Here is a 23,463-nt window from a genome sequence, read left to right as displayed (position 1 = left end):
AGGGCAAAAAAAGCATCCCTCAATTTTGTCCCTAATACCAATGGGTTTTTTACTTACAGTGCTGCGAAAATTTCAGCTGTGCATCCTGTGTTCTTTGCGAAGCGATGTAGAAATATGCAAACCGAAAACATGAAAAGAGCTTAAATTCAATAAATCAATTCAACAACCTAGGTAGTGATAAATACTTATTCAGTGCAATCCAGTAATCTTCAATCGTTTTTGCGGTGAACATGTCCGACAAAACGTAAATTAGATCAGGCATGATTACTATGAACCACAGTGTGCGGTAGAATGTTCAGCCAAATAACTAGGCTACGTTAGCAACTGCTGACGTATGAGTCGAAAAATTCTTAAAACTTAAAAGTGGTGCGCACCGAGTGGCCTGATTCTTCATAATAATAAAACCGCTGAAACCTCAGTTGCATTTGTCAAGGGCGTAATTCAAAAAGTCAGCCTTAAGGGAATATGTTAAGCTAAATGGTTTACGGATCAAAAATGTGTACCCGTTTCATTAGGGATGACCGCAACGTTCCATAGATAGGCGTTAATACGTTTTTTTCACAATTAAAAGGGATATCGCAGGAAACACTTAGTTTGCTTAATGTTGGTGTAGGCAAAACGTGTGCTTCTAGTTTGAAGGGAAATTGCCTTTTGTATCAGCAGCCCGTAGGGAAAGCACCGAAGGCATCTGCATGTCGAGAAATACCCCGTGGAGATATTGTACGTGGCTGTCATATTGTTAGCAAATAATTATCATCTTACATTGGGCTCAGTGTTCAAACATGTTGACAGAATAAAAATACAGAAAAAATAAATATTCTTTTTATGATAAGTAGTTTCTACACTAAGTAATTTTTTCTGCACTAGGAAGTACAATGCTTAACCAAACAAGCTGATAAGGCTTGTACTGTCTTCGTCAAAAGAAACCGACCAGCCCCGCCGGCCGCCGGAGCAGGCGCGGGACTGAGATGTGGTGATAAGATTGTGGTCCCTCGCCGCTTCTCATCGGCAATGAGCACAAGCTAGCTAACGCAAGCGAGCTCATTCGCTCTCCGTCAGTGGGGTGATGAAGGTTAAGTGAGCAATCTTGTGCGGCATCAGATTTGCACATTCACAGCTTTGTGGTAGTGAGGAAGCACGCTCCCCTTAGCGTAACTCTTTCAACGCTCCTTTCTGGCTCGCGCTGTGAAGCTGCGCTCTTCATTACAAGAGCTTGCGCGTTTAATATCAGCATGGGGCTCCTATAGACCAACACCGATCCGTGACGTAAGCACGATGCGGTGGCGCTTCTATCGCCAGCGTGGTCCGACTGGGGGTGAAAAATAGGCTTAGCGCCCTTAGTAATACATGAAAGCGAGATATTCCAAAGCAATTTTCTAATTTGACGGGTCATCTGTGATGTCGTTATTCAGTACAGAGCAACCATGCACATCATAGAACAGATCACGAAAGTATGAAATCTCATTAACGAGGCGAAGTATTTTTAAAATACCGCGAAACGTATGCGAGCGCAAGTTGGGAGGGCGACCCATAGAAACACATGTAAACACAACTTACAGCCACAATTTACTCAGTTCAGCAGCGTTGAACCCTTCTCATTTTCTGGTGAACGTCTTGTATCACGCCCCGACATCATGTTGCATGGCACACTGCATTCCCTTGCAAGTACTGCAAGTCTAACGATTTGCGGGGCCGTTCACAGCATGATAAACTGACCGCGCTTAGTTGCAGACGGCAATGCGCCACCGGCGCTATCGCTAGCAGACGCTCCGGAGCTGGAGGCGGCCGCGGTGGGTATCGCCAGATACGCTGTCGTCTGCTGCAATGCGCGAATCTCGTTCGGCTCATATTGTCGTATGGCGTTTGACAACAGCTTTTTAAATGTAATTCTGTCTAGCACGTATCACTGGAGCGACAGTATGATCAAACGTATTTACCCTATACGGCAGCATATCAGACTGTAAGTAAAACTGCGCGATTCGCTACACCCAGCTTGCCTTTTGGCGGTGTCTGGATTCATGACACAGGTTATTCGGGGCGTTTTAATAGTAGACTGCCTCCGTAATGACGCACCATACTTTATCACACAGTTCTCTAAAGCGCTGGTCAACGTTTAACGACCAGCCACCACTTCTGATACTCAGCGAAATGAGAATAATGTTCCGGTAAGTTGTGTTTACATGTATTTCTACAGGTCTCCCTCCCAAGTCGCACCCTCACGCGTTTCGCGTTATTTTAAAAATACTTCGCCTCGTTAATGAGATTTCATACTTTCGTGATCTGTTCGAGGATGCTGATACTTGCTTTGTACTGAATAACGACATCATAGGTGTCTCGTGAAATTAAAAAACCGCTTAGAAATATTTCGGTTCCATGTATTCCTATGGGAGCTAACCCTATTTTTCACCCCCAGTAGGCTGAGACGCCGCGAGCGCCTCCTTTGTTTGTAAACACGGTGTTGGTCTATAGCTGTCCCGATCGGACCAGTGCTTGCTTTGGTGTGCTTTTGGCATATTGTGAACGTAAGGAATAAAACGGATCTCCAAAATACGATGCACTATTTCCTGCGATTCCTAACCTGATTTTTTGACCATGACCGGCTTTGTTGTGCCGCTTCGGTAAGTTTTGCAGAAAAACAAATAGGCAAAATCTTGAGCAGTTCCAACTGCCCCTGTTGCTGCGTACAGCACTTCAAGTCATTTAGTAATGTGGAAAGTGCATAATGTCTGTTTCGCGACAATTCTTACATTGATCTGCATTACTCACAACATTAACATACAGCAACCAATTTCTCAATGCGTGCAGCTATTTCTTTACGGCTTGCACAAAATGTTCCCGAAATTAACAGAAGATCGAACAAGCGGCATTAGGACTGCGAATTAGCATCGTGCTGCTTGGTATTACCGAGCCAGTTGATTTATGGTGCAGTGCCAGCTGAGAGAATGGTAGCATCATCAACTTTAAATATGATGTACGCTACATTCGAGTTGTCCGCAAGATCACGTTCGGAGCCTGAAATTTTATGTTGCTAAGTTCGTCGACGAAACATGGTGAGAACGGGAGGTTCATTCTAATAAAAAAACAATTTCTTCATAGTTTCCACTCATATTAGTCAAACATTCTAGGGGACACGTTAGGGAGCAATTTAAGCACGCATTCCATATACTACCCAAATATTTTTGAGGAAGGTGCACTCCTTGCTCAAATTTCCTGCATTCTCTGCTGTGTTACAGTAGCCAAAACATTAAGCACTTCTGTGCGTTATCTAGTAATAGCAAAATAAAACATTGCCTGTGGTGCCAGACGCCTGGCAGTTGTATGCAAGTGGTTAGCCTGGCCTACGTCTTTTTAATTTTTTCTACTTTTGTCTAATGTGAACTTAGACACCTAGCCATTTAGTTCTGTGAAAACAATAAAACTTAGTCGGCAAACCGCATGCACTCCTTTGCTAACATCAAAATGTAATACTTAAATGGACGTTTTTTTTTTTTTAATTTATACCACTGTATAATGAACGCAACATGTACAAGTGCGACCATTGTTTTTCAAAATCATAAAATTTACATTGCTGTGTTTTTTTTTACAGCGGATGCCTCTGTATTCGTATATTGTGTCTCTAATGAATGCTTTTTTTCGCAGTCCTTAGACACCAAGGAAAAATGTTGGATTGTTCAGCGAAGTTACGGGCCTCCAAGTGAATCTCACGCACACTTATGTGTTTACGCCATAAAAGAATCCTTGTCAACTGATTCTTACGAATTTCAAGAATATTACAAAGATGAAGAAGTATGGTATGAATTTCAATTTGCTCATCCTAGAATCATCAGCAGAAAACTTTGGAAAAAGAGCAATTGCTTTTGCTTACTTTTTCCATCTTGCACTTAACCTGTGTGTTTCGCAGTTAACCGAACTGTACGCGTTCCATAATTTAGCTGCATTAAGTTTATAAAACATATACATGCTTATAACCTCCTAGTACAACTTTCGCCCAGGCATGACCCTATATTGGTGAGAGCATTTCAGTACAGGTATTAGGGTAGCATTTATCCAGCTGACGCTCGATGATCACGCTTTTTATTCATCTGCTCCCCGTATTTTTCAACGCTTTCAATTCTACTGTGCAATGCCGAACGAGCGCCACCTTATGGAATCTTTCTGAGCAACTAGATACGGCTTTCATGCATAACCTTCAACGATAGATACCGAAACCGACTTACAATTCATTTTTTCACGGAAGTGCGAAAGATCGTTCAGGGCGCAAGATGGAACTGGTACGTTAATGCTCTATGGGTCACAAAATATGACAGGTTTCGAATGCGTAAACGCTTGCTGGCAGTATATCAATTGCCAAATTTGTCTACAACGTTCTTGAGGAATATTTCTTGACACATAGTCCACTCATTACGAGGAACTAAACATTGATCTTTCCCTATGTTAGAAAAAAACACACTGAGTAAAGGAAATGATGCTCGCTGAATTAAGATCTGCCAGAAGCCGTATTTGCGCAAAATGGTGGATTAACTGGCATCTAAAGTGTACAGTAAAATTTGCGTTGTGGCTCCTAAAGCTGCTTTGTGGAATGATCCAGAAACTTAGTCCTGTGTGCGTGAATGTTTCATCAAATGCCTTTATCAACATTTATATATGAATGTTTCGCAGCATGATTGCTTTGTATTACTAGTCAGACCACATCACTGATGTTATTGTGTAGCGCAGAGGGCGTTTTTTTGTTTCGCCAACGTGCAAATGAAGGCATTATGCCGCACAAATATATTGCGTACAAAAACATTATAGGCAACGCCTTTACGCAGGCTACATCACACTTGTCCAGGCCCCAACTGTTCTCAAGAAATTCTCAAATAAGAAGGTAATGAGTAAAATTGGGCGACAACTAATGAGCGTAAATCATTAAAGGTTCCTTTTGCAATAAATAAAAGCAAAAGTCTTGCGGATTTTGTCTGGAATCATCGAGAAGAACGTCTAGCAATGCCAGCCAATCGTACTTGATTGCGAGTTGCAATTGTTGCGTTTTCTTACGTGGCAGCTGTTTTTTACAGCACTGTTGTTTTGCATCTTATGCTCATCGCAAATTTGGTAATATGCGTTTCTTTGAATACGTGGGGTGCACATAACACATAGTGTACGGATACGAATTGTTCGAACCGCATTGCCGCACTTGATCCGTTTAACTACGTCCTACACATTTCAAATCAGTTAACACAATCGAGAAGTCAATCGGTGGCGCAGCAAGGGCGAATCAATTCATTGAAGGACTTGGGACACCTAATTTTTGGGATCGTGTTTTATAATTTATAATGTTCCCTAGGATTACTGTACACAGATCACCATGTCATATTCGCCATATTTATTTCCAATTTATTTCCAGTCATATTTATTTCCAATAAAGAAAGCCTCAAGTGTATTGTTCTTCAAAGTTCTAAAAAAAGCCCGCGAAATACGAAAAACGTCACTTGACTAAAACATTCGTGCGCCACGATTGTGGTGCTCTCAATAGTGGTTTGAGTGAATGAAAATAGCTGTGGCCGTGACTCGACAGAGCAGTCCCAGCGGTAGGCTGATATGCTGGCGATGGTTGCAGCCAGCGCGTTGAGCTGTCACCATCGAGATTTTGGCAAGGCCTACACACCCCAGCAGACCACATCACGACAGGCTTATGGCATTTAATACCAGCAAATGAAGGTGCGAGCGTGAATCTAAGTCGAGTCATGTGACGTCGTCCCGCTCCTTTACCCAAACCTGTACGCGCAGAATCAATGGCTGATTTTTCATCGCTCATCCGCTTGTTGTGACGTTCGCTGATGCGGAAGAAGGTGATTAAAAGGCCTTGTTAGAAACTCGGCGGTGACAGGTGAGCCGGCTGCGACGTACACCGTCACGCGCACCGACTGCCTGAGGCGGACGAAGAATTCATCGCTGTCATATCGGCCTGCAGCTTCAGGCCATGAAGCCGCGGCCGTAGCTAATTTCGTTTACCTAAACCGTGGTAGAAAGAACCACTATCGTGGCGCACGAATGAGCCAGTCAGGTGACATGTTTTGTATCTCGCGGGCTCTCTTTACAGCTTGGAAAAACTATTACCGCAAGTCTTTATTTATCAAAAATAGATGAAATGCGGTTTTACAAGGTACTCTCCAACTTTGCAAATCCATTTATTGTCTAAAAGGTATAGTTATTAAATTGAAAAATTATCTTAATTACTAATTAGTTAATGCCAAAATAAAAAATCTTTTTTTTGCACCAGACGGCTGGAAGGTGTATAAAAGCGGTTTCCCTAGTCTATCTAAAGTGTTTTATTTTTAACCCTTGCCTAATACCTTTAGGCAGGGTATTAGGCAAGGCTTAGACACCCCGTATATTTCTTTTAATTTATATTAACAAAATCCCACACTGACGCCAGTAAACGGATTTTGAGTGCAGACTACCCGAGCGCAATCAGTACGTTGATGTATTTTCCACTGTGACCGTATTTAGGAGCAGACTATACGCACAATGCTCTCATGTGTGGCACAGTATCGATTTGTGCTAATAATCAATAAGTCACTGAAATAATTAAGAACTTTTAGCACCTCATTTTGTTTTTCTTTTTTTCACTCTTTCTATCATTTCACAAGGCACAGGTGAAACTTCCATTGTGATATTTGATAATCAGGGAATGTCTTTATTTATCAAATCCAATAAATTTAACTATTTTCACTACTATACGCTTGCATGACGTTGAGCATCGATGGTTAACACGACCGCTAAATTTATTTGCAAAAAGCTTCACTTTTATTGTTATTCATGCTGCAGATAAGGCAGGCGTGGTTGCAGCCACACAATTCTATTACACTAATTAAGTTTTCCCCTGTTTGAGCGCAACTCTTCATAATGCATGATGAAGCTATCCTAAAAAACACGGAACAAGGTATGATACAGCACATTACTTTTGAGCCTGTCCCCTACCTTGTTACATGCTTTTGCGCTAACACCAACATGAATGAGATTACACTGACTCAACTTTCCACCTTGCGTCCTGGAAGCTGTCCCTAGAGAATTTACTCGCTTCAACTGCATTTCCAAGACCTAGTTATATTAGTTGTTCAGAAATTATTCGCGCAGAAATTTAGTAGACTGGGTCAACTTTTGAAAAGCAAGGACTTCCATAATCGTCTGCTTATGCACTACTGCCCCCATATGAAAATGATATTAACTTATATGCGGCTCTAATCACGAAACGAAATCAAGTAACGAACATAATAACCATTACGTGGTAGTTTTTCATTGAGCAGCACCATTTGTGTGATAGCGTTAAGGTGGACATTCGAAGCACACCTACATATCCTTCCATGAAAATCCTGATTAGGGGACAGGGTCATAACGTCACTGCAACATGCGCAGGCGCGAGTAATTCAAGCTGCTAATAACAATCACATGTACAACATTGCGATATTTGCACGCTTTAATTAAGGTGCATAGAGTCTTGACATCAGAGAAATGCTACATAACAATTCTACAAATGTCCTTTATATCGTGGTAGTATGCATCATGCGTCTTTATGGCACCTAATGTAAAGCTCGTGCATTCAATCACAACTCATTTAAAATGGCAGTGGAGTCGCCAGTCGAGACGTTCCACCTCAACCATTGAGGTAAGTTCCTTCGACAAGCATACAGTGAAGCGTGTCGATAGAAATTGAGCGAACAACAATTAAATATTATGAGATGCCTGCTCCTAAGAAGTTATTTTCAAACTAACTCAAGGCGATTTATTGACACCAGTAAACCTGTCGCATTATGCGTTTAAAGTAGAGCTGACGTCTCGACAAAAATTGATTTATAGCTTCTCCGTATTGCAGGCGAAGCGACCATTTCTCCAGTACGCTGGAGGAGCAGGGAGTATTGACAGTCACCAAAAAAAGCGGTGAGACAAAGCGTTTAAATATTTATCTTCGCTTTATATTACCAGCGTCCGGCATTACAACCAAACCGATATAAGTATCACTTTGAAATGCTGGTAATATTTGCGTTAAAATAAGTTGTTTGTTGACCGCAGTTGAAAGTTTAATGAAGTATATTGAATTTGATTACGTAAGGTTTTCCCTTTCAAGTTTTAAACGTACTAAATGCAGTTCTTGAAATTTTGGTTAAGTTTGCACTGACTTCCATGAGATCAGCTGAAAACGTTTCATGACAGTTCCGTGTGATGCTAGAGGAGCCAGTAAAGAAAACACTACTCATCTTAGGTGCCAACGTCCATTTAAGTATTACATTTTGATGTTAGCAAAAGAGTTCATGCGGTTTGCAGACATCCGATGTTTTCAACACATATTCAGTATATGAGCTTAGTGTTTATTGCTATGACAACCTTGTCACTGAAGGGCTATACACAGAAGCAAAGATGGCTAATGGTTGCGTAAAAAAGATTCCGGTATAACTCTATTGAGGAATTAGAAACAAGATTATTAAAATTGTCAACAAACGACGGGGAGTGTGTAGCTTATAGAACACTAGAGAAACCGAGATGTGAATCCGGTGGCAAATTGCCTGCCGTGAAAAACAAAGCGGAGTGGACATTTCTGATGCCAAATGCGTTTAGTGAAAATTCGTTGTGGCACAAAGAAGCCGAATGCAGTGGAAGAAAAGTTCTGAAAAGAATTATTTGAAAAGCGATTGTCACAAAGCTAGATCAGTGGTATAGCGCTAATTCCGTGATTGAAGTGGTGGTTCTGTAATCCACTACAGCTGCATATAGATCGAAGGATATTGGGCGTGTTCAGCTAAGAACGGTAATCGACGTCTATGAAAGAAGAGAAAAATCACAACACTCTATTCTTGAAGATCTGTGCACATTTTTACAATCATATGCAAAACCGTTTTCAGCATGAAGTTTTGGTGGAAGTATATATTTTTTTATGACAGCAGCACTAATGAGCCGAGATGATGAGTATTCATGTCGTTAGAGCTAGGAGATTACGCTTTTCATGTTAGGCGGATGGTTGGTTTGCTCCGTACTGATTTTTATTTTTTGTGGGCTAGATAGCTCTGTCGACAAGAATACGCGTCATCTGGGCTCATTCGTGCTGCTGCCATAAATAAATATTTAATTTCAGCAAAACTAGCAATCTGCCAATTATTTTGCATAAGATTGTATTTATGTGCACATTAGGAAAATCATCTTCAAAAATGTACTTTTGTTAATTTTTGTCATAACCGGGATATGAAAGAATATTATTAAAAACTAGATTGAATAGCACTCACCCCGCCAAAAGAGAGATTACAAGAAAGAGAGAAGTTCAAACTTCACTTGCGTCTACCATGAACTGGGAAGAAAAAGTCAATTTATTCTACTCTAAGCTATCAAAAAACTTTTCAAATGTAGAAAACAACTTTAAAATCATTGACGTAACTTTGGATTTTGCAAATATAAAATATAATTAAGTTGACCAATCGCTAAGTAAAACTTTTGATGCCTACTCCTTCACGGGAAGCCATTAGCACTTCTATGGGATAACAAATACTCCGAATTTTGTATTTATTTTAATTTTTTTATACAATGCAATACTTTTTAGTGCCTGATATTTTGTGTGTGCTTAGTATTGTTCTTAGTAGCTTTTGATAGATATGGAAGTCTCGGTAATTTTCTAATTGAAATCAAAGTTGTCCAATTTTTTTTTATATTTTTTAAATTATGGCCGATTTCAGAATAATATGGAGTAAGAACGGACAACTCTTCAGATTAAAATATCTCGAGAAAAAAGAAGGGCTGGATAATATGGGCATATAGTTTCATTGCCAACGCTTCATTGAGTCCTGGCAGAGTGTAGGGCAACTTTCAGGACAAGGCCTGAGATATATATTTATTTTATAATCTCAAACAATGCAATGGAACACTTTTCTTATTATCAATAATTCCGCGTTATTGAGGATTCTGCAGTGGGTTATTTATAAAAATCGACCGTGCTATTTTTTAAAAAGGAATCAGTTTTGCACCTTTCTTGCTGTTTTCAAATTCTGGCCGATTTTGATGACTTGTGGAATACACACAAATGTAGAGCTCGAAATTTTGCGTGAAATTAAGAAAGTAACCCGCATAAGAAAGACAAAATGTTGTGATGCAAACAGCTTAAGGCATCATGCCAGTATTTAAGGTTGAAAATGAACAATATTGCAGCTCGTGCCTCCTGAAGTGAAGTTCGTGATTTTTTTATGAAATCAACCGCAAAGAAAACGGGCTTTGAAAAGTATTCACAAAAATAATAGTTGCATAGAATTAGTGGGTAAACAGTAATAGATGAAAATATCATCGCGTGGAAGCCGCAGGTCTCCAAACTTGCAACTTTTTGAAATGTCAAAATGGGCGTTTTCCACCTCTCATGAAATATAATTTTTTTTTGCCAAAAATCTACTTAGTATCTTGCCAAACTAAGGTTCATTCCTTTGTGTCCGTTATATTTACGCAAAACACTTAAAAATTCAATTGAAAACAAAACATAATCAGGGGACCTCGATAAGTGGTCTTATCTTAGAACACCGATATGTTGGGCTTAGACGTCTAAAAAGCTGTAAAATTCAATCACGAAAAATTTGTATTCATATATCTTGTATAATAGCGCTATAACTGTGTCCTTGCCTGCAAAATCGAAAATGCATGGTCTCAGCTGTTAGTAAAGAAGAAACATAACTAGGGAATGATGTGTTCGTGCACCCAATATAATGTCATGAGCTTCACAGATCTGCGAATGCTATTTGCCTAATGACACTCTCGTGAAGAGTGAGGGCCGGGATTGGCTCAAGGACTTCAAAGTGGGAGCTGCATATCTACTGATATTGTCTCCTTAAGGTCTAAGCCTCAAAAGTGGTTATAAGGTTGTTTTTAATTTCGTGGTCATCATACCCAACACTTGCTTGCAGAGGGGGCGCAGTGGTAGAGCATCCGCCTCGCATGCAAGAGAATAAACAGGTTTGGGGTGCGACCTGATGCCGGTAAACACCTCCGGCAACGCACTCCCTCACTAGAGCGAGAGTTGACCACCCTGGTGCAATAACTGGCCGCAACTTTTCATGATAAGTTCCATAAAACCCCGGCGCTCAGTCACCAGCGGCTGCGGAACAAGTGACCACGGCGGCGGTCAGACCTGTGACGCAGCAGGGGGTTCTAAAATTCATGGCACCGCTAGATAGGCCGCCATTGCAAACTGACCCAGGCAACCTTTAACGCTAGAACCCTAGATAGAGAATCTAGTTTAGCAGTGCTGTTAGAGGAGCTAGTGGGTATGAAATTGGATGCCATAGGCCTTAGCGAGGTTAGGAGGCCGAATAAGGCATGTACTGTGTTATCGAGGTTTACCGGAGAGGCGAGAACTAGGAGTAGGTTTCCTTGTCAAAGGTATATAGCGGGTAATATAGACGAATTCTATAGTAATAATGAGAGGGTAGCAGGCATCGTAATTAGGCTTAATAAGCTGTGTAAACTGAAGGTTGTACAGGCCTATGCACCTACATGTAGTTATGATGAAGACGCAGTTGAAAGCTTCTACGAAGATGTAGAATTGGTAAGCGAAAAGTAAAGACGCAGTATACTGTACTAATGGGCGACTTCAATGCCGAGGTAAGGAAAAAGCAGGCAGGAGACCAGGCAGTAGGTGACTATGGCATTGGTTCTAGGAATAGCAAGGGGGAGTTACGAGCTGAGTTTGCAGAGCGCAATAAATTATGAATAATGAATACCTTCTTCAGCAAACGGGAGAACCGGGAATGGGTGTGGAAATGTCCGAACGGGGAGACTAAACATGAATTTGACTTCTTACTGTGGTCAGCCCCCGCGATTATGCAAGATGTAGAGGTAATCGGGAAAGTGCGATGCAGTGGCCGCAGGATGGTGAGGTCCCGAATTATTCTAAATCTGAAGAAGGAACGGAACAGATTAGTAAGAAAGAAGTTCATCAAAGAATTAGCGGTGAGGGGCAGAGCAGAAGAGTTCATAATCTCGCTGCAGAATAGATATTCAGCTCTAACCGTGGATGGCGACATTACGCTAGAAGCAATAAACAATTATTTCAGAGATATCATTACAGAGTGCGGTGTAGAAATAGGCGGTAGGATAGTTAGAGGATGCCGATAAGCTGTCTAAGGAGACGAAACATTTGAATAAGAAACGCCAGAGTATGGAAGCTTCCAACCCAAAAGACCAGATAGCATTTGCATAGATATCAAAGCTAATCAATAGGCGCAAACAGGACGATATAAGGAAATTGAGCATGCTGTAAAGAACGGGGGAAATCTTAAAGCGGTGAAGGAGAAATTGGGCATAGGCAAAAATAAGATGTATGCGCTAAGGGCCAAGGCAGGCAACGTCATCACGAATTTCGACAAGATAGTGAAAGTAGCCGAGGAGCTCTATACTGATCTCTACAGTAGCCAAAGTAGTCAGCACCTTAATGAGATTGGTGGCACTGAAAAACAATAAGACGTTCCACCATTGACAAAGGACGAGGCTGAGAAAGCAGTAGAAACTATGAAAAGGAGGACAGCAGCCGGAGATGATCAGATAGATTCGTTGAATGACGGGAGGGATATTGTGCTATGAAAACTGGCCACCTTGTATACGCAATGCCTGTTGTCATCGGCGATACCGGAACCATAAAAGAAGGGAAACATAATCGTTATTCACAAGAAAGGGGATGCTAAGGGCCTTAAAAATTAGACCAATCAGCTTAATGTCTGTTACGTATAAGGTATTTACTAAAGTAATAGCTAATAGAATCAGGACAACCTTAGACGGCAATCAAGGAAAGGATCAAGCAGGTTTTCGGAAACGATACCCTACTATCGATCATATACATATACCATCAACCAGGGGACAGAAAAATGCTCAGAATATAACGAGCCCTTGTACATAGCATTCATTGATTACGAAAAAGCATTTGACTCAGTTGAGACTTCGACGGCGATGCAGGCATTGCAAAATCAGGGGGTAGACGAGCCGTGCGTGAAAGTGCTGGAAGATATATATAGTGGCTGAACAGCAACCATAGTTCTGCATAAAGAAAGTAACAAAATTCCCACAAAGAAAGCTGTTAGGCAAGGAGACACGATCTCCCCAGTTCTATTCACAGCTTGCTTAGAGGAAGTATTCAGACTTGAAATGGGAGCAGTTCGGGATAAGGGTAGATGGAAATATACCTCAGTAATCTGCAATTTCCTGATGATATTACCTTGCTAAGTACCTCCGGAGAAGAACTGCAAATACTTATTGGTGACCTAGACAGGAAAAGTAGAAAAGTAGGATTGAAAATCAATATGCAGAAGACTCAGGTAATCTTCAACAATCTCGGGAAGGAGCAGCAGTTTACGTTAGGTAGCGAAGCACTGGAAGTAGTGAGCGAATATTTCTACTTAGGACAGGTAGTAACCGCAGATCCGGTGCATGAAACGGAAATAACAAGAAGAATAAGAGTGGTATGGAGCGCATTTGCAAGAACTCACAGATTATGACTAGCAACTTATCGGTATCGCTCAAGAGGAAAGTATACAACAGTTGCATTTTACCTGTGCTCACCTATGGGGCTGAAACGTGGAGGGTAACGAAAAGGGTTCTACTTAGGTTGAGGAGAACGCAGAGGGCTATGGAACGAAAAATGGTAGGGGTAACATTAAGAGATAGAAAGCCTGTAGAGTGGGTCAAAGAAATAACACAAGTTACTGATATTCTTGTGGAAATTAGGAAGAAGAAATGGACATGGGCAGGAGATGTAGTACGAAAAGAGGATACGCGATGGTCGCTTAGGGTAACAAACTGGATTCCAAGGGAAGGAAAGCGTAGCAGGGGATGGCAGAATGTTAGGTGGGCGGATGAGGTTAAGAAGATCGCAGGGGTCATGTGGATGCAGCTAGCACAGACCCGGGTTAATTGAAGAATATGGGAGAGGCCTTCGCCCTGCAGTGGGTATAATCAGACTGATGATGATGATGATACTCAAAAGATGCATGGCTTTCATTCGCCTAAAACTCAATTTCAAGGTCAATAAATATCGCTTGCAAATACCGCATTTATATCAATGTTTCAAGATGAACGTTGCGTGTCAGGCACGAGAATCTCAATCTTGTCTTTAAAGGGGAATTGGTCACAAATATGTATTCTGAGTGCTTGCTCCTTTACAATGTCAAGTATGATACACAGACAGATTCATTCAAAAAAGCCTAATTTAACCAATTCTTGTTTAGGACTTGTTTCAGATGCAGCACCCGAAGGTATTAGGTACACCCTAGAATTCTGGGATCAAGAAAAGCATTGCGGTGTTCTGACGTTCATAAACCCCGCAAACAGTAAGTGTCAAAGGAGAATTCAAGAAAATATTCACGAAAGCAAGTTTTCTACCAAGCAATAATGTTATTTCTGAGTGTATGTTAAAGAAGATATTATGGTAGAAATTTGCAGAGCGCTCCACAAAGGCGTGTCTCAGACCCTGAGACAATTTGGGGCGCAAAGTTGCACAAACCGAACCTTAAGTTATTCTCTGCAGTATTGCTGTATGGCAGTCCGTAGTTCTTAGTCACGTGTACCCATTTTTCTAAGATAGCCATGTAACGCGGAAAAGTCAGCTTTACGCACTACAACGTGCAGTGGTGATGCTACTTCTGTACTACGGGGAACACAATTCTAGAGGTCTGTCGTTCTCAATCATTGCTTAAGGGTGTTGTTTTGTAAAATTCGGCATGGCATCTGCAACGGGATGAATGAGGAATTGAAGACAGCCTTTACACTATTATGACGCTTGTAAAGTTTGCGTATGTAAGCTTATATATTGCCTAATTTCCAAGAATATGCGTTAGTTTACACTCTTCGCCCGCAACGTGTTTTTTTTTTTCGAAACGTCCTGCTCGTTCGCCCCTTTCTTTTTGTTTCTATCTTGTTCCTCCGCCCCTCCCCAAATTAACGTGTGGCAGTGACGAGAAAAAATCACTCGATGCGCCCCCACGAAGCTTAAAAATTTTACGATGCGCACATTCGACCATATGCAACTTGCACTGCCAAGGTTTCATGTATATTGGGTAAATGCAAGACTCCAAATTACTCAGAAGAACGGAAATCTGAGCTAGTTGGTGCATTGCAAGATCAAAAAACAGCGCGGCTACTTGGGACAAACAGAGAAGGGAGAATAACGGACAAGCGCTGACTAACAACTGAAGTTTATTCGAAAAAAAGCACAGGTAATATACACTTTTTTTCTTCAAGAACCAGGACGCATGCGCTCCTGCTTCTTCTTATTTACAAACATCGCAATTTATTATCCTACCGTAATATACATCAACAAATGTAAAGTATTCTATAAAACATTGCCACAATGACTCCAAGTGAACGACCAATCTCTACCCTCCGACGCAACCGCTGCCCATCTCACTCGCCTCCTGTGTCCTCCAATTTGGAATTCCATTGACATATTCGTATCATCAGAGCTGGCTGTGGTGTCCTTGAGGTTCGCAGATAGCCATTAGCACTGGCGCGCTAGAGCTAGTGCTTCGGCTGCGTTTCCTTGAGGTTCGCAGACGGCTTGAAGAAGTTAAACAATAGCAAACCGAGTCTTAACTTGCTTAACTGAGATTTAGCTTTTTAAACTTGACTCAGGCCTATATGATCATTACCTACCTTAGAAGCATAGAATAACCATCCATAAGAAAGCTTTGAACTGCCTAGCCGACCATAGCCGAGACAAGCTGCATCTAATCAATTGCACATGCGGCCGACGGCAGGCGGCTATAAACTGACCCTTGCACTTTTATCGATAACACTTGAAACATGAACATTTAAACTCGGTGACAAATGTTTTCTGAGAGTGATGTACATCCCCTAGGAATCATGGAGGCTCTCCGGGCAAAGCACTCAACGCAGGCAGTGAATCCCTTCATAATATTCGCCTGACAATAGTCTTGTGTTCTGCTCATGTGCGACTTTATGCACCGCTGCCACAGTGATGGCACCAGTGACTGCATCTTGTTTTGCAACATGAAGCCGCATCTCCAATGCTTTATTGGCCTTAGGGGAAAAGAGGGAAGCCACGGCTCAACGTGATAGCAAAAGAACATGTAGAGGTTCAACCATCCTTGAATCAGTCTAGAAGATTCGTGTTTCGCTCGCCTATGCAGCCTGTCTGACACGGCAGCGCTCTCTATCCTTATTGATATTGGCTGCTCTAGTCCACGACACGTGTTCGATTCGGCTTACACTATGGCCACGGTCAGCAGCATATGTGATGGGTATTTCGCTAGGTAAAATTAAGGAGCACCGCAGAGGAAACTTCATGAATAGGGCGACCTTTGCTGTAGGATGCGGGGGTGGGTTGCAGTTCTTTGGTCTTTTTTTTTAAGGAGCACCGCAGAGGAAACTTCATGAATAGGGCGACCTTTGCTGCAGGATGCGGGGGTGGGTTCCAGTTTTTTGGTCTTTTTTGTTGGTCATTCCCACAGCACTAATCAAGACCTGCCTATTACGGCACATGTTCAATTTTGGCTCGCACTTGCAAGTACCTGAGTCGATGTGCTTTGTGGTTTAGTTGCACTGGAATTCAAGTTGATGTAGACGGCATTGCACAGCCCCAGACAAAATAGTTCTTTAAGACGTGAATATTAAGACTATGGCGATAACTTAGTTGCCTAATGCAGCGCCAAGGGAAGCTCATCCTTTGCTTAACCGCAAGTTTGAATCATGTCCATGGACCAGTGTTATTTTACGCGTGACATGCTTATAGCCCCCGCAGTGCCCTGTTTTCAAACGGCATCAAAATTGCACCGATGGATAACTACCGGGCATTTATTTTCTCTCACCTGTTCACCAAACAAGAGTTTGCGAACCGCATTCGCACTCTCAACCCTTGTACAGGACCGGCGTAAGAGCGCTAGCACTCCTCAACAAAGTTAGTACCTATCTGCGTTCAGGTTTCAAGGCGCAGTGTTGAAAGCGCAGAATGATCTCAGTTCTATGCGGTCACCTAAAACACGCCGTAAGGGAAGAAACGTGCTGTAACCAGTAACGGGAGCCACTTGGGAAGCCAGCCTGCGGCTGTGGTTGCTCACGATTTGTGGCGTGCACTGGGTCGTTACTGTTGGACCAAGCGCGTTATAGACTACAAAAAGTCGTATTTTTCCCCTGCCTATATATGAGGAAACATAAGGAGGTATGATATCAGAATTCTGGAGATCCAGATCTTTACGCGGTAAATACAAGGGGGCCAACACTGCCTGATTTGCTAAGTGGCGAAACTTACATCTACCAATTTTGTTTCATTCCTATTTTTTCCTCCCGATTAGGCATACTTTGCAGTGAAAAGAAAATTTCGCGCGCCTGACTCGCAAAAATATTTGCGCCACGAAAGGCGGCAGGTGGCAGTATAGCAGACTACTGCGCAAACTATATTTCGCTATGAGAACAGGTTCATGAAACAGGTATATCAGCAGAAGTCGTCTGACAAGGGTCTGCCATATATTCTGATACACCGAGGTCGCGGTATAATTTTACCACAGTGTTTCCTCCTAAAACGCAAGCAATGTATTTGCGCAGGTAAAATGGTGATAAAAATGAGATATGGCTTTCTCAATCGTATCTGTGATGCAGCTCTCCTAATGGAAGCTTTCTATTCTGTATTCGCATGCCTTATAACTCCTTACAATCGGGCTTTTGAAGCCCAATAAGGTAAGAGCGCATGAGGTATCACAAGGTTGTGTTTGCCAACTACAGACGTTCCCACACTGCCTTCGCCACCTGTACCCCTTGCCCTTGCCTTAGGCCTTGCCCTCACCTGCTTCGTGCACCAAAATTCTGTCCCCACTTAGATTAACAGCTCGTCGTGACATTTTCAGCGTCCATGCAAGCTTTGTGCATACGCATGTATGATTTCGTCAAATTATTTTCAGTGATTCACCTCCTTCAAACGGAAAATAAATGGCAGCTCTTGGTGATTATGTTATAGGCCTTTTCCATCTTTGGCATCATCAGATGATTGGATGCTGGTCTAATCGAGTGCTTCCATCGCATTCGTTCTTTTTTTGTATGCTTGTTTTCACTGTGTTTTCACTGCACAGTCGGTGCTTGATTTAGTTTCCTGGCTGGGCGATACACGCTCGGTTTTCTCATTCCGCCATTAGTTAGATGCACTGGCGCTAAGCAGCATTGCGAGCGTCATAGACCTTGGCTCCTATTTCACGAGTAGGTAAAGCAGAGATTCTAAATTCTCTTTTTAGACTTTCACTCGGTACTTGGACGTTAGCTTAAACTACACAATTATCACATTTTCCAGCCATCGATCATAAGCGAGGACCTGACAGGTATACGTTTATTGGCCGTCACAACAACAGCCTTATGTGCTCGCAAGCCTCTCTGGTAGAGCCTGGTAGTACTAAGGTGTCAGATTTCCATCCACTAGTCATTAATATATCACTTACCCACTTAAAATGAGCTGCAGAAGTTAGTAGCCCATCTGGACTTTGTACAGCAAAGGGTAACGTGACAGCACGTGCGAGAAACAGCTGTGGCGTGCATGCTCAGCTTTCACCTTGTTTGCAATAAGACGGCGGTTCGAATCCCTGTGCAGCAATAGGCTCTACCAGATTAAGCAACATCCACTTTTATAGAAAATCACGTAACAAGGTCTTGCAGAGTGCTTTACCCGAATGAACAGAACAAATCTTCTAGAGGGCACACTGAACCGCTAAAGTGCGGTGGATCGTAGTCCTTCACTACGGCAATTCTATCTCCCTCTATTCTTTCACTCCCACCTTTTTACCTTCTTTAACGGCATGGTGCATGGATCCGCGGAGAATAGTCACAAATACCGCGCTTTGCTATCCTGTAAGTTGATTTCAAATTCCGCTGATCCCATCTGTATAAAATGCTTTCTAGACATGTCGGTCTGCTTCTGTTCGCTGTGTGGTGCGGCGTTCGAGGAAGCGGCAATGAAAAGCGCCGCAAGGACGCCTGTATCGGACGCCCGGCGTGGTCAGCTTCATCGATGCATTAATCGCCTGATGTCATGGCCAGCCATAACGGCATTTGAGCGCCCCTTCTTGAAAACAAACAGCATTTCCCTGAACGCATCAAAGTACGCCGGCGTTCTATAAGGCGTTTGCAGGAAATTTGTAAAGGGGCAGTATCTGTTACTCGCGGAATCCCGCTGTCATCCTGATTGCAGATAAGGGGAATTATGAAGAGCGTTTCACGCCCCTGGGCGTGGTGCAGTTGGTAAAATGCTGGGCTTGGGATTCAAGGAATAAGGTTTGTTTCCATATTAGAAACAAGGTTTAATAATTTATTTTTAACTCTCGCTCTCGAAAGCGTGACAATTCTGCTGCGAACTTCCTGCTGACAGCCTTATATCGACAATCTCCTGTCGACAACGATGAGGCATTTAAGGCTTTTGCCTTAAAAAAAGCACTCCCTCACCAGGACGAGATTTCACCACCCTGTTGTAGCAATGTTAAAGATCCCAAAATATGACAGCTACAATGAACCCCCAACTACTTAGAGATAGGGGCCTGGCAACGCTTTACATGTCTTTCTATTCTTTGAAATAAGGTGCTGACGAAAGCGTAGCTATAGGTTACTGCTTACGGCGTCAAATTGTACCCCGACTACTTTCTGCGGCCTCTACAATATATATATATATATATATATATATGTTAAGCTTCATGATGCCGTCGCACTTACTGTGGGCGCCTAGAGTTTGTACGACAAAAGCCAGTGTTCCATCACCTCCTCATCGGTACCGCTCAAAACCGGCGGGTCCCACTGGCGAAGTACACACAACAGAAGGGGTCGCAGACGCGGGGTCGGAGCTCTTGTTGCTAGAGTTAGCTATCGAGGTGCTGTGTGTGAGGTCTTTGAGCATTGGAGTTTGGAAATGATACAATGGTTCTGACGTGCGCCTAACTCCTCCGCAATAAGTTTCATATTATTCCCATTTGGCCATTCTGGGGTCCCTTGGAAGCACTTCAGGAGGAGGAATTTGTTAATTTGGCACAGTCGGGAAGGTTTAAGACGAACGCCCTTCCAGATGGATGTGCGCGGAAATTCTGGATATGTGAGAGGTGTCCCCCCATTCTTGAGCTTCAAATAGTAATAGGGCAATTTTTTTAACCTACGCCACCTACGCCAGTGGAGCGAAAATCCATTGAATATGTAGGCGACTCGCCACACTGGTGTAGCTGGTGTAGGTTAAACAAATGGCCCTAAATAGACGAAAAAATATTGTATAAGATAAAGGAAGAAAAACCATTGAAGCCAAGTTTGGTTACTGTGGGTTATTTGCAATTTTAGCCACAAAATCAAAATTGGGTCGAAATAGCTCCTGACATCTAGTAAGAAACGGGAAAACTTCCGACATCAAAGCTGTACAAAAACATCAAATTTGCTTCAGAAACGCCGGTTTTGTGTCAGATTAGATTATAAACGTGTGCTTTAGAATAAATAATACCTAATATTTCGGGAGGAACTTATATTTTGGCTAAAAAAAGGCCGAAAAAATCGGATGATGATATCATTCCGACGGTAAGAAATGGAGGCTGGACGTTCACTTTCCATCAATATTGCCAAATGTCTATAGATATGTATATTTAACGTCTAATTAAGCCTAAGTAATACTTTGAATCAACGACTGAAACATATTTGGAGTGAATTAGGGTCAATAACGAAGAATTAGATGCTGATGTGACAGCCTACGGAACGATTAAGCAAAGTACGGAGTCGCAAAGTACGCTACAGCAGCTAGGAGATATATAAGCGTCATCAACAAATTTATTAAGGTGAGACCCTTTCTTGGTTTATGACTTGCGTTCGCAGAGCTGTGTGAACCGAAACTGATCCAAAGCTAATCGAACGGACGCCGCGTAAAAGCTAGACCGGATATTAATCTTTAAAAAATAGCCTTCCACTGGGGATTGAACTGCTACACCTCTGACCACAAGCCGAGGGTGCTAACCATATATGGCACGCCGACTATTTAAGCAACGTGTCTTAATTCCACTTGTATAGTGTTCCTGCAGTCTCCATGACAATATAGGGGAGTGATGATGACGTATTCACCCGGTCAGCAAGGGCGGCAGAACGACTTAGACTGCTCGATTCCACGCGTCGAACACAGCCGCACGGTGCCTGTCGGCCGCTAAAAAGACTGAGAGGAAGAACCAGACAGCGCCATCGCCTCCTAGGGTCGCCCATAGGCTGTGCCCGTATCGCTCTTAAAAATCTTTAGGGCTTCCTAGACGTTTTTGCCATTGTGGTCGGACAAGCGAAGGGAGTGCATAAATTAAGCGGATGCGCTATGGCTATTGAAAGTAATTTGTAACAGGTTCTCTGTCTGCTACTTATGCTGCATTTTTCACGCTCCAAACACGTACAAGGGCACTTTCTGGTGCCACTATTCAAGTTTCTTTGAATGCACGTGCTCAATTGAGGGTGACTTCTTTGATCTATTGCTGTTTTCTGCAGTCTTCTTTTTTTAAAATTGACAGACTCTTTCTACGCGGCGGGAAACCTATATGGTCTTGTTTGCAGATAGTGGAGTGAACTTAACCGTTTTTTAAATTTATTCACTTTTTCTGTAACCAGCATAACCACTGGTAACCCTTCGAACACAATACGCGCGTTTGATAATGAAGTCAGAAATGCAGTGCATGGTCGCACGACAAATTAAACGGTTGAAGTGATTCCTGATGCAAATGGTTGGAGACGAAGGACATTGACGCAAGAGGCCAAAGATATGAACCAGTGGTGTGAAACGAAAAAAATGATCGTTGAAATGTCCTTTAGAACTGCCGCTTCGCTATTGTGTCTCTGCGCACGCCGCCAGGCGCACAGCGGTCACCACTGCGCTTCACTCCACTTCTGCATCCAGAGTGGGAAAGCGCCCCGTACTGATACACGTACTTAATTTGTTCACAGGAAGGGAAAGGCGCAGTATTTGTCACATTTGCTCTGTGGACACCTGACCCGTGCCGTAAGAGAAGAGATGAAGGTGGGAGTGAAAGTGGAAAGAGAGAAATGGGAGCAGGTAGTGAAGGGCTACTGAGTAATTTCGACCACCTCGGCATCTTTAAGGTGCGCTGACATCGCACAGCACACGGACACCACTTCGTTTCGCTTCCATCGAAACGAAGCCGCCGTGGTCGGGTTCGACACAGCATTAAGAACCACTAATGCTTCGCCAGTGCCGATCCGTCTAAATAGTATTAGTCAGTAACGTGTTATATTTCCATTTCAACATATTCAGACGGAAAAAAAGCACTATGCATTAATAATGATCGCATTACTGATAGTTCGCCCCGCGGATTTTCTCGACAATAACATGCAGCCAGCGGCTGTCCAATTTACCTAGTTTGAAAATTATTTATGCCGCAACTGAGCAAACGGAATATATATGGACCTATTCTGCCGCTTTGTTTTATGTATGCAGCGTGGAAACCTGAAAAATATATTGGCTTAATTATCTTGCGAAATTTATGCTCGGTCGCTCGTATTTTTGTGTTTCCATTAGTGGTTATCTATGGTCATTTCAACAGCTTCCTTATATGTACAGCCCTGGTCTAAAGTATAGTGTCCAGGGCGTCTGCTATGCATCCACATCGTGAGGCTTGTGATTCACTTCCAGTTTCCGTTCCTCTTCGTGGTAAGAATATTTTTTGTCCTGCCCTCTCCGTTTGGAAGGATGTCTACAAATACTAAACCAGAGTCACTACATGGCTCAGAAGCAGACCTCCTGGGCTCTATACCTTTGAGAACGGCTGTATTTTAAAGCGCGTCTTCACTTGAAAACTCTGAAGTCACGTGGGGGAGGGTAAAGATAGGGCCCAATACAACAATTCCCTATGATTTTGCCCAAGGACTTGCTAGGCACTGCGAACCTTTTCCTTACTCGGAAGCGAGCACTGCTCAATCCAGCCGTTACAGGAGGCGTGTTAATAAATAAAAACAAATGGGCTAAAGTTGTTGCAATATATGCATACATTTTAGATATTCAGAATACTTTACCTAGGAATGGCATGATTTACTACATTTAACGCGACATGATGACTTTATCTTGTTTAAGTATAAAGAACAAAGTATTTTCTAATATCAATTATTAAGGCGACATTTACAGGCTTAAATTTACAGGCTGATATTTACACTAAATGTTATGGCAACACCGCTGCTGCAGAAATGCTCGGATGAATTCCAAAACACATCACTTATTGGTGAGAAATTAGTATGCTCTTTGACATATATTTTCCTTTATTTTAACTGTGAATAAGCTTTGATTGCTAACTGCTATTTGTTACCTTTTTCTAGAATTTTATGATATAATTGATTCATTTTTTTCATCACCGGAAAATGACTGATGGGAAGTATTCTAGTATTATAACCTGAATTTTAAAACTCTCGCTTAGAATTCCTCTTGTTTGCCTGCTCTCTTTTTTCGTGCCTTTTTACATCCAATCTATG

This window comes from Amblyomma maculatum, unplaced genomic scaffold (assembly GCF_055883805.1).
Source record: "Amblyomma maculatum isolate TAMU_Amacu unplaced genomic scaffold, ASM5588380v1 scaffold_36, whole genome shotgun sequence".
In the NCBI taxonomy this organism is placed as follows: domain Eukaryota; kingdom Metazoa; phylum Arthropoda; class Arachnida; order Ixodida; family Ixodidae; genus Amblyomma; species Amblyomma maculatum.
The sequence above is the reverse complement of the archived record's forward strand: the minus strand, read 5'-3'. Positions refer to the sequence as shown.